The sequence below is a fragment of the Triturus cristatus genome, chromosome 4_2 (genome assembly GCF_964204655.1).
Source record: "Triturus cristatus chromosome 4_2, aTriCri1.1, whole genome shotgun sequence".
Taxonomy (NCBI): domain Eukaryota; kingdom Metazoa; phylum Chordata; class Amphibia; order Caudata; family Salamandridae; genus Triturus; species Triturus cristatus.
The window spans coordinates 345,059,076-345,072,241 of record NC_140586.1 but is presented as its reverse complement, the minus strand read 5'-3'; the positions used below and the strand labels follow the sequence as shown (position 1 = coordinate 345,072,241).

Below are 13,166 nucleotides of genomic sequence, written 5' to 3'. Positions count from 1 at the left end.
CAACAATCACCTCTTGGAATATTACGCATTTCAAGCCGCTGTAGAACTTCCGGACTGCAATCTCCAAGACTTGTAAGAAATTCACTTTAGTCTAGGATTGATTTATTCCAACTTTTTCCTATTTAATTTTTTTATGCACTTCAATTGAACTATTTTCATATAATAACTTTCTAAGTATGCTTAGGCATTTGAACTCTGTTTTCATTATTGGCCCTTACGTCTCCACACTAACCAGGGATGGATGATGTATGGCCTATGCAAAAACGCTATTTACTTGCTAAATTAGCCTAAACCCGACATCCATTTTGAAACCATATCTATTCTTTGTGCACACGTCTCTCTGCCTGCCTGTTACCCACGAAGCCCTTTCACACAAATTAGCTCATCCTCAGCCTCTGCTCACAAGCTGGCGATCAAGATAAAAAAACACGGCATTGTTTAGGGACTGGTTGGCACAGTGTGGTAATCGTATCCTACCTCTATTTTCATTCTACAATTTATAGTCATTCATGTCTAATAGGTATTGGTTATGTCACATGGAACTGTAACATGTAATGTGGAAGGAATGACTGATGCAGGAGCTTAGGTTTGAATACAGCAGAAGCGGTTGGAGTTTGCCTCAGCTGGATGCCTTAGCTCTTGGACCAGTGGTTCCATTTATGGCACTTCCATAAAGACACTTTTTATATAACTTGCAGACTCCATCGCTTTATCCCACACAGCCACTTTCTTAAACACACCTGAATTCACCATTTGTCTTCTGTGGCATTGCAACATTCTGCATTATATTCTTCACGATTATTTCTTTATTCCTGCTTGCTAAAACATTCCATTCGAGTCTTCAGACCGGTAGGGGTCAGTAGACTGCTTCCCACTCCCGCTATAGTCTAAACCCATACTAACACAACTTGCACAGCTATGCTACAGCGGCCAGTATGCAACAGCGCCCAGAGCACATCAGTTTACAGCAATCCACTCACGGTTTCATCCCCGAGTGTACTGGCGCCTCACATCAGCACCATCTCACTCTGCTCAAAAAAGCACTTCACACCGCTAGGGGTGAATACTTCACTTCACACTCCCTGTATAGCACACCCTAACCACCCTACAGAGCTCACACTGCTATACTCTAAACCCATACTAACACTACTTGTAAAGCTATGCTACAGCGGCCAGTATCCTACAGCGCCCACAGCACATCAGTTTACAGCCATCAGCTCACGGTTTCATCCCAGAGTGTACCGGCACCTCACCTCAGCACCATCTCACTCTGGGCAAAACAGCACTTTCACACCGGTAGGGGTGAATACATCGCTTCACACTCCCTGTGTAGCACACCCTAACCACCCCACAGACCTTACAGACCTCACAGCGCTCCTACTCCCCTCTTTCCTACTCTTTTTGCCCTTTTTTCCCCTTACTCGCTTCAATGGAATCACAAAATGGCTGACCAACACTTCCTAATTGCAACCGCTCACACCGCTCGCAGCCAATAAGCAGCAAGCTCATGCTCGTAACACCTCAGAAGGCAGAATTTAGATATTTCTCCAAAACTACTGAACGGATTTACACCAAATAAAGAAAAGCGTGCTTTCTAGACCAAGACCCTTCTCTCTGCCAAATTTGGGATAATTCTGTTCAATCGTTCGACCTGTAGCCTTGTCTAAAGTTTCCTATGGAAATTAACATAGAGAAAATACGTTTTGGGACTCTCCTTTTTTCTCGGCCCCCCCTGACGAATCACCCCCAAACTTTCAACATAGGAGCGGGTATGAAAAAAGAATTCTTTTGGAACATTTCATGAAGATTCATCAAACGACGCCAAAGTTAAAAGCAAAACAAAAAAATCTCTTCCTATGGAAACTTGGTCCTAACTATAACTACCTACTGGCGACCGCCAGTAGGTAATATATCGATATATATAGAGAGAGAAAGAGATATCTATCTATATATATATAGAGAGAGATATATAGAAAGATGTATAAATAGAATGAGACACGTGTGTGTGTACACACACACACACACACCCTCTCCCCCCCCCCATACCATATGGAGAGCTCTGTAGAACTAGAAGAAATAGTAGCATGGTGGCCAACTACATGGCATCCAGGTCTGATAAACTAGAAAGAGATTCATAAATCTTGGTGGACACGTTAAGTCAATCTGTTAAGAGCGTTAAAAATAAGAAAAGAGGGGACATATTGTTTTGAACTTCTATAACCCAAAGGAAAAAAGAAGCAATTACTCGTGGAGATACCCTGAGATTAATAACTACTTATAGCACAGAACACAAGTCACTGAGACACATATTGAAAAAACATTGGCCATTATTAAAATCTGACTCTGTGTTAGGTAACTAACTAAATAATAAATCTCTAATGAACTGAAGGTAGCCTCCATCCAGGAAGGATAGGTTGGTACACAGTGACCTTAGAAGAATGGAATGTACCTTCTGGCTTAGGAAGTAGTGTGGGTTCCACAAATGCTTCAAGTGTATGCCTTGTAAACATGGCATGAATTTCATAGTAGGTGAGCCCATCAACAAATACAGTTAAGCTTATTAGAAAACAGTGTGGGTGGTAGAATGATTTTGTGGTATAGAGGCGAAATTGCCCTTGCCAGATAAAGTGCATTGAGAACACCAAATTACCCATACACAAGAGGATGCTACAACATCTTAGACTTATTAATAACAGAGATAACACATACCCAATAGCTTGACATTTCTGGCAGCTACATGAAGGCAAGACGGTATTACTGGAAAATAGTGTCATGGATGGTATCCCCAACACTTTTAGGGTAGGTGATTGGGAAAAAGCACTTAGGAGACTGAAGAGACAGTGGGCCAGATGTACGACCTGCCAAATGGTGCCTTGCAAATTGCGTCGCATTGCGACTCGCAATTTGCGAGGCGCTATTTGGCATGTACAACAGTGTGTTTAACACGGTTTGCGATTCCCAATGGGGTCGCATATTGCGATGGTCATGAATATTAATGAGCCTCTCGCAATTTGCAAGCCCATTGGGAATGACAGGCTCTCCCAGGGATGGTGGCCTGCTGGTGAGGAACTGTATGTACACCTATGATCATATGAATTTATTATACAGTATAATTAACCGCCTTTGTGATTTTATTTACATTTTGCACTTCTTTTAAAGTTGGAACTTTTGTTTCAACCTTACAAGAACTGGTTAGGTATTGAAGTTTGAAAATACAATTAAAGATAAATGAAAAATAACTGGTGAGCTTAACATGAAGACTAGAGGAGATGACAAGAGTAGGCTGTACTGTGAGGCATGCAGAGGATGGACAGTAAGGCAATGGTCATTTGAAAAAAAAACATGGAGAGAGAACAGTCAGACTTTTTAAGTCGGTACATTTTTCGTGTAGGGGTTTAGGAATGTAGAGGAGGCATTTTCAGGTGGCAGGCATTATGAGGGAGCACAACTACAGAAAGAAACATTTTTTATTTTTTTTAAATGTCTTTATTGTACTGTCAAGTTTTACTGAACAGAGTTATTATTATGCAGACAATGAGGTTTCAGTATTTATCAAACCGTCCCCACAGGGGTAACAAATGAACTCAAAACAACCAGAAACACCCCCACCCAACTCCGTAAGCCTGTACTGTCTTAAAAAGCATGAGTTACATCACAACCAAGTCTTCAGTCCAGAGGAATGAAACACCCAGCACTCATGAGGAATGTCCCACCATAGAGGGATAGGAACCGCTGAAGCCCCGCACATATAGGACAGAAACCACACTTCCCAACATTATCACACAACTCCCTGTATGCCAGTCTCCAAGATTGCGTACTCCCCGCTACATCCTGGGGGGGGGAAGGAGAGTAGGGTGCTTCACCTCTCAGACCGCGGTCGGTCAACCGCCCCGTCCTCTTCTGCATCCTCAGCAGCCCTCTGAGAGAGGAGGTATGAGGTTAGTGGGCCCCATATGTCTTTCAGCCATGACGATAATGGAAGCAGCTCGGCATAACATAACGATTGTTCCTACCAGGTAGTCAAATCCTGCATCCAGTCCTTAAATTTGGGGGCACGTCCCCATCCCCATTTGCAAGCTACTCTGTGCTTAGCTATGAGGAATCCCAGCGCAAGAAACTTTTTATGTATCGTAACTATGGCTTGGGTGCAGCCCAGCAGTGCTATCAATGGGGTCGGCTGTAGTTGTTTCTAGCATACGTGACATGCCCTCGAATACCTGTAACCAGTAGTCATATATCTGTTGGCATTGCCATGCTAAGTGATAAAAGTCCGCCCCTCCCCTTCCACACCGCGCACACCTGTCCTTCTCCCGTAACTTAAATTTGTGGAGTTTAGCAGGGGTGTAGTATAATCTATGCAGGAACTTATAATGAATAAGTTGCAGCCGACTGCTAGCGGTGAGAGCTTCTGTCTGTGTGCAGCTGAATTCCCACTGCTCATCTGTTATGGGTGTCTCTAGGTCTTTGTCCCATTCTGCCCGGGCAATTGGGGTGTAAGGTAATAGTGCCTTTTGTGTGTGTTTGTACAGAAGCGAGATGACATGGCTAGGGGGTTTTGGTTGCAAAATCGCATGTGGCGGTGGCAAGGTGAGTGGTTCTAAGGGGAATGTTGGGGTGACAGCCTTCACACTTTGCCTAAGTCTAATGTTCATGAATAGGTCCATGGTAGTAGGATCATGAGTGCTAAAATTGCACCCCGATTCGGAAAGTGCCTCCTATATAGAGGTCTCCCCATGTAGTGTATTTGAGTTTTTCTAACATCCGGTGGCATAACCCCTCATAGGTAACCTAGAATGATGGGTGGTGTACCAAGGGCATTTTAGGGGAATACATCATTGGGACCTCTAGTTTGGCTGTAATCTTTCTTCAGGCCATATTGGTGCAGTCAACTGTGGACGAATCTCGTTCCCCGCTCCCTCCTAACGTAAACAGGTAGTCCGAGGTTGGGACAGGGGCCATAAGGCCATCTTCTACCACTAAATGCGGCATAAAGGGAGGCGGGAGAAACCAATACACTGTGAAGTGTGCCTGGGCACAGTAGTAATAGTATTCAAAATTGGGGACATCGAACCCCCCTAGGGAGTAGGGCAGCATCAGCATGGTGAAGCTAAGCCGCGCCTGCCTCCCCCCCCAAATAAGCCGGGTGACTTGCATTTTAGTGTCTTAAACCCCTCCCCCCGGGGTTGTATGGGATATTAATAAAAAGATATAGAAATGTTGGTAAGAGAACCATTTTAACTAGCGAGACTCTCCCGGCCATCGAAAGGGGCAATGTCAGCCACCGGGTAATGGTGTCCGTCACTTTATCTATTGTAGCTCCGTAATTATTGCGCATCAGCTCCTCTTTATCTCTAGTAATGCGGATTCCCAGATATTTAACATCTATCACATTTCCAGACTAAGGGATAGTCTAATTGGTGCGGCTTAGTCAAATCTGTTAATGGGAATACCGCAGACTTGGCCCAGTTAATATGGATACCTTAAAAAGCGCCAAATTTGGTTATTTCTCGCAAAACAGGATTAAGATTGTCCTGGGGGTTTTTGATGTATAGTGTAATATCGTCTGCATAGAGCGAAACTATAAGCTGTCTAGAGGGATACACCAGTGCCTTTTCTTTATGATGCGGTCTAATTTTCGCAGCCAGGGGTTCTATTGCTAGGGCAAACAAAATGGGGGAGAGGGGGCAGCTCTACCTTGTGCCTCTAGAGATGGCAAAACTAGTGGATCAGGCACCGTTCAGCAGCACTGTGGCAATCGGATGCCTGTACAACACCACCCAGCCCAGAAAAGCAGAGGGCATTCCCATATACCATAGGGTGCCAACAAAGTAGTCCCACTCCATCGAATCAACGGCCTTGGTGGCATCAAGAAACACCGCCACCGCAGAGCTATTGTGATCTATGTCTTGCAGGACGACCAATAGTGTTATAAGGTTGTGTGATGTTGCACTATTAGGGATGAACCCAGATTGGTCGGGCAGGACTAGCCGCTCCATCAGGAGATTAAGGCGGTTGGAGAGTACCTTCGCAAGTATTTTTGTATCGCAATTTAGCAGCGAAAGGGAGCGATAGGATTCGCAGTGGAGTGGGGGCTTGTCTGGTTTGAGTACTGAGACTATTTGCGCTTCTCTCATGGTTCTCGGGAGGGAACCCTCTTCTCTGGCTTCATTAAAGACCTCTTTCAATATGGGGGGCAATTGTGTCATGTAAGCTTTGTAAAATTCTAAAGGGAGGCCGTCCGACCCTGGTGTTTGCCCTGACTTCATTTGCATTATGGCCTCTGTAATTTCGTCTATCCCTAATTCGGCACTCAAGAATTCCAGCTGGGTATTACCAAGCCATGCTAAGGCCGTATCTTCAAAGTACTGTGGGAGGTCAAGCGGCTGCCCCCTCTGTGAGGTGTATAATGCTTTGTAGAACTTCACGAATGTATGCAATTGATCTGGGAGGTTCCTGTGAATCTCCCCCTCCGAGTCCTGGATCTCGGCTACATAGTTGGAGAATTTGGGTGGGCGAACTAAATTTGCCAGGACCTTCCCCGGGCGATCCTCTTCTCCATACACTCTCGCTACATGATATTTCCCTCAAAATTTATATTCTCATCCCGCTGCGGTTGTATACTCTGTCAACTTGTCACACAGTTTGGCACTGGTCTCCTCCCCCTCCTCCATGGTAGCAAGGTCTCTCTCAAGTATTTTGATGTCACCTTCCAGCTGACTGAGTTCCCTTCGGATATCCTTAAGTATCCCCCCGCCTTTAGAAATACACCGTCCCCTGACCGTAACCTTAAAAGCCTCCAACCCGTAGTAAGGCTAGGTACTGACTCAAAGTTGTTCACGAAAAAGTCTTGAATTTCCTGTTCAAGCTCAGTCCTAAAGACCATGTCTAGGAGGTGCGTGGGGTTAAGATGCCATCTGGCATAAAGGGTCTGGTCCACTGGGGGTGTTAACACCAATTTGACGGGCGAGTGGTCCGAGTATGTACGTGCTAGGTGGGTGACGTTATCTACCCAGTGCGCCATACCCACTGAGACGAACAGGTAGTCAAGCCTGGACCATGTAGAGTGGACTGCAGAGAAATGTGTACCTTCTTTTTGTGAAGGATGCTTGTAACGCCATGTGTCAAGGAGATAGTTGGTGGTCACCAGGACTGCTAGCAGTTTTTGAGTGGCCATATAATGGGATGCAGTAGCTTGGGATCTGTTCATCATTGGGCACATCGTCCTATTAACGTCCCCCCCATAGCAGGTAAGTGGAGCCAAGAGACTGGATCTTACTCCATAGCAGATTTAGGGACAGTGGGTCGTCTACATTGGGACCATAATAATTAGCAATTGTGACGTCTTGTGAAGCTAGTCGCCCCCAGATCAAGCATAGCCGAGTTTTTCTTTAATAAAGTTAGCCACATCTTCAATTCCTTTTCCCCTTTCACTAATGATATATCCGTACCAGTCTCCCTTGGCTCTACTTTTTCAGCAGCTGCTGAATTAAACAGCCCTACACTTATGTCCTTTGCCCCCATGACCACCACAGAAATTATGAAGCTTATCACTAATGCCAAGTCTGGCTCCCCTTTGGACCCCAGTCCTGTTGCCTTTATTAAAATGGCTCTTCAGCCAACTGCCGTAGCCCTTACAGATATTTTCAATAACTGCTTACAAACTGGTATCTTTCCATCAATATGGAAAATAGCATCCATAGTTCCCCTTCTAAAGAAACCCTCGCTTGACCCAGGCAATCCCAACAATTTTAGGCCAATTTCCCGTCTTCCCCTACCGGCAAAAATACTGGAGAAGGCCATTAACAGCCAATTGAGCACCTTCTTGGGCACGAACAATCTCCTTGACCCCACTCAATACGGCTTTCGAAGTGCTCACAGTACAGAAACGGCCCTGCTAAAATCAACGGAAGAAATTAAAACCTCCTTAGACCAGGGTGGTCACGCAGCACTTATTATGCTTGACCTCTCTGCAGCCTTCGACACCGTGAATCATGCCACTCTTCTTGCTAGACTGCATGAGATCGGTGTCGGAGGCTCAGCATTGGAGCTGCTCTCATCCTTTTTAGCGGGGAGAGTAAGCTCAGTTGCCCTGGGAAAATTTACGTCTAAGCCATTTAGGCTTCCTTGTGGGGTGCCACAGGGCTCCTCCATCAGCCCCACGCTGTTTAATGTTTATGTCACCTCACTTGCCCCACTGATCAAGTCATTTGGTTTCTCCCTTACGTCATATGCAGACGATACACAGATCGTGGTTTCTCTCTCACCCCAGAATGTTGCTTCTGCCCCTCTTCGCTTCAAGGAGTGCATCGCGGCGGTAGGCTCCTGGATGGCTGATAACAGTCTTAAGTTGAACACTGATAAGACTGAGGTTGTTGTCTTTGGCAACAACCCGTTTTTTTGGAATCCATCTTGGTGGCCAGATAACATGGGCTTACTACCAGAACCTACATCCAAAGTAAAAAATTTAGGCATTTATCTTGATGATAAATTGTCTTTTAAGGACCAAATCAATACCATTGTTTCTTCCACTTCCCATCTGCTTAGGACTTGCAGGAAGTTGCTCCCCTACCTCCCCAAATCCTGCCAACAGACGGTCATTACATCTCTTGTTATGCCTAAATTGGATTATTGTAACAGCATTTATCTAAACTTACAAGAAGGCCTGTTAGGGAAATTACAGCGGGTCCAGAATACAGCAGCAAGACTCCTGACCCAGACTCCCAAATTTGCGCCCATTAAGGATAAAATCAAAGAGCTTCATTGGCTCCCGGTCAGGCGCAGAATTCAATTTAAATCTCTGTGCATAGTCCACAGAGCTCTATATAAACTGGGCCCACAACACCTTCAACAAAACATCACTTGGTATTCCCCTGCTAGATCTTTACGCTCTTCTGAAGCCAAATTGGCTACGGTCCCCTTCATTCGTAAGGCTACTTGGGGCGGCAAGCGCTTCACCTTTGCAGCCCCCAAACTTTGGAATGATTTACCCCTTCGCTTAAGATCGATTGATAATCATCTTATGTTCCGGAAGGCCCTCAAAACCTGGCTTTTTACTCTCTAGCGCTCCATTGTTGTTCGCTCACGGATTCTGTATTTACAAAGCGCCAGGACACCTCCGGGTAGCAGCCGCGCTATATAAATTAAATTAACATTAACATTAACATATCTATCCTGAGGGTCTACCTCAGTCCCTCACAGAACAAAAGCCACATTACGTCTGATAAGGATGGCAACCCCCCTGGAGTACGTGGAATAGGACGAAAAGCAGCGGTGGGAAGCCCATCTTGCAGCAAACAGAGGCGTGGTCGTGGGGTTAAGGTGGGTTTCCTGCAGTAGGGCTATGTGGTGTCTCTCTAGGTAGCCTATGACCTGCCTCTTCTTCCGTGGGTTATTTAATACCCGGACGTTCCATGATAGGATGAGCATCTTGTTATTGGTGTCTGGAGTATCCGTCATTTCCCCACCATAAATAGGTTTTTATAACTCTCGTACTGTGAAGACTGGAATGTTGAACTAAATCAGACATTACAGGGCAAGGCCCACCTCCCCCCTCCCACACCGACATCCCCGACTTGTCAGGCATTATCACCCTCCCTGAGCAGACACAACCTAAAAAAACAAACTTTCAATACAGCTCAGAAAAAGTTATATGGGGGTTCACAAACACGGGGAAGATACTAGGGGCCCACGACTTGCCATCTCCCCTCCTTTGTCGCGCCCACTTGCCACCAAGTCTTCGTCAGACTAGCAGCATGCATGGGAGGAGGGTGAGTGTCCGGGCGGACCATTGGTCAGTCTCTTCATATGCAAAAGATCTCTGGTTATCATCAAGTATCAAATGGCATCGGAGGTCCTAATAGAACAAGCCATCCGAGCAACTAAGTGATCAGCCCATTATCAGTCCGGAGCCGACGTTGGAGATTGGGATCTGGAACGCGAGCGAGCGGCTGTATCAGTTGGGGACATCCTGCGGCAACGCTTCAGGTATTCTTCCGCTTGCTGAGGATTTTGGAAAAAATGCTGCTTTTCTCGTGAGTAATGCGAAGCTTTGCTAGGTACAGCATCGCATATGGGATGTCCTGAGCTTGCAGCTTCTTCTTGACAGCGGCGTATTTGCACCTCGCCTCCTGTACATTTTGTGTGAAGTCCGGATAGAAGGCGAGGGTGGTGTTTTCGTAGTGGACTTGCTTCTTCTCACGGGCTAGGCGCAGGACCGTATCCCGATCCCGGTAGTTAAGGAACCGGATTATCACCGGGCGTGGAGGTGCACCTGGAGGTGGTCGCGCATTCAGGGACCTATGTGCTCGTTCTACCATCAGGTGAGTTGACAAAGAGTTCCTCCCAAACAGGTCGACCAGGAGCTGCTCAATGAAATCCTCCATGCGGCCTGTGTTGGTCGTCTCCGCAAGGCCTAGGATGTAGACATTGTTTTGCCTAGAGCGGGCTTCCAAATCCTCATTTTTGTCAGCGATAATCTTGAGGAGTTTGTCCATTTGCGAGACCCGCTCCCTTTTCTCCGTGGTACCAACCTCCAGGTCAGAGATTCTGGTTTCCGACTCCTTGAGCCTTTGGTCATGGTGGTCTGGTTTGTGCACCACAGAGTCCAAGCGCGCATTCATGTTGTCCAATTTCGCATCAATGGATGTCAAACTGTTTTTCATGCTTAGCAGTAGAGCATTCCAGTCTTCTTCCTGGCTTTCCGCTGTGTCCGAGTCCGCATGGTCCGCGGAGCCAGGTTTGGACGGCTTGCATGACTTGAAGGGTATTTTAGTTTGTTTCGTGTCGGTTCTACCCATTGCGTTCACTGGAGTTTGATGGAGGCCTTCTTGGCAGGAATGAAACAGGTCGCAGACCCTTTGGAAGCAGGAGCGCCCGGGCGCCAGAGACGTGCTGCAAAATGTCTGCCATCGATCTGTACCTCACGATCTCATTTTGTTGGAAGGGAAGGGCCCGGCGTCTGTCATTAGCACCTGCGGTAGAGTGGGTAGTCGTTTAGCACAGCCAGTCGACCTGACAGTATGGAGATGGGCTTTGAAGTCTGCACCTTTTCCCCGTGCCAGGCCTGGGCTCACCGTGTGTGGGCAGTGATTGCTCGTCCTGCAGAGTTAGGGAAAATGGCGCCCCGCAGCTCCGCTCCTCTGGGATATGTTGGCAGGCAAAAATGTCCAACTTCCTCTGGGCCAGGTATGCGGCAAAAAATTTAGTGCTCTTAAGGTAACAGGGCACGCTCGAGCACCCCGGGCTTCAGTATGCACACATGTTTGGCTCCTTTGCCCCGCACAGAGCCCCCAGCACCACAGCCGTCACGGTAAAAGCAGGAGTCTTTCCACAACCCACGCTCCTCTAGTAAGCTCCTGGGTGCCCGGCAAGACTCTGCGAGGTTCCGGCTCCAGCCCACACAAAAGTTCAGATCGGCTCGGGGGCAGGTTCTCAAGGGCGGCTACCCGATGGAATAATCTCAGCAGGCGCGTTGCTCTCTCCCCCTCCGCATTATCTCACTTCAGGCCGCTGGCTTGCTGGAATCTTGTGGGTCACTGTGGCCTCCGAGATCGCAGTGGCGCCGTTGGCCGTGTCTCGTGCTGCAGGTGCCTCCGGGCCTACGCTCCCGAGTCAGGCCGCGGGCTTGCTTGAATCTTGTCGCCGCCACACAGCTCCAGGCCCCAATCGCAGGATCAGGCGTGGGGATATACGGCTCTCAGCCGCTTGAATCGCAGCACTGGTGCACGACGCACTTCACCAATGTGACCTCCAGGGATTCCAGCAGCGATTCAGCTGGAATTAAAACGCTGAATTCATCTCAGGATAGGACTAAAAGATATTTATCCGCACGGCTGGCGAGAGCCTTACTTGTGTGCGGCAATCTTGGTCTCTCGCCACCTAGCGCCCCCCAGAAAGAAACATTTTTAGCATATGAAATAGTGCTCTACAAGGCAGTTTCAACAGGCACTAGAAACTGATGAATGGTCTATCCACTGCTGGGGTACCTCTGCACTACTGGCATTAAATAAAAGACAAATGTGTCAGAGAGGGTGCTGTCTACTGACCCCTCTCATGTAAGTGTCCACTGTTATCTGTAACGGAGAACCAGACACTGACATTCTGTGCACATGTCAAGTTCCTGTGCGTGTACAGTAAGCATGTGACACATGTATGGTATTAGGACTCTGTGTGTCTGTGTGAGAGACAGAATCCATTAGGATCCATTCTGGATGCTCCTGATTTAGCTTGGAACAACATGGACAGTGAGGGTAGTTCCCCAGATAGTGAAAGTGTATTGCTTGCATTCCTGTGCCTGGAGGGTGGACTGAAGTGAGAAGGGTGGGTGAGACTGCAGTTTTTGCCATTCAAAAAAAGGGAATTTCTAGTTCTGGACTGCCCTTTTGTCTGTACCAGATTCTTACTTCAGGAAAGCGGATGAAGTAAGGTATCTGGCACGCAGCATGGGTAGGGCATTTGAAAGAAAACCAACCCTTACAAAGTAACATAGAGCAGGTATGAGCAAAGACATTAACCCAATATAATCCATCCACATGGATCTGCGCCCCAACACCCTGGTAGTGCAGCAACCAATTCCCCCACACTATTTTGGTTAACGCACAGCTTCAGCAAAGAAGGAAGGTCAGGAGAGCACCTGTAAGCAGGCTCAAGCTGCAGACTCAGAGACGGGAGGGGAGGCAAGCGGGAGGCACAGTGAACCAAGGCAAGGCAAAGGAGAGGGAGTGGGGCCACTAATGCAGAGAGAGAAAATAAAGAGCAGGGAGTCAACCAAGAAAGGCAAAAAAGAGAAGAGTCCATACCTTTTGTATGTGCAAAAACTGATATGCAATAGAAGCATATCAAAGGAACAATAGTCCCCTGAAATGAGTAGTTTAAATATACAAGTCAACCAATCAAAGTTTGGCACGCTGCTCTGGGTGGTATAAACACAAGAATAGTGAGGAAAGCCAAACTCAAAAAAATCAGGCCAAGGGAGCTAAGACAGTGAAGACAGTCATGAGCAAGGGGCAGTCACAAAGACCGCTTTTTAGTACATGTTAAATGATTAGTTACAATACTGTTTGCAGCAAGACTGCAAAAAGTGATTCACCCAATGTTGTATTGTACCTGTGGTCAACCAAGGGTGATAGTCAGTCAGTCAAAACATACTTTATTTCACATTATTTCAA

At 46.9% G+C, this 13,166-nt stretch overlaps 1 protein-coding gene across 4 annotated transcripts in view; it reads right to left on the bottom strand.

Moving 5' to 3' along the window:
- Window positions 1-13,166, bottom strand: part of LOC146833852 (2-5A-dependent ribonuclease-like) — a 409,083-nt gene that overhangs the window by 350,900 nt on the left and 45,017 nt on the right. The window lies entirely within an intron of this gene.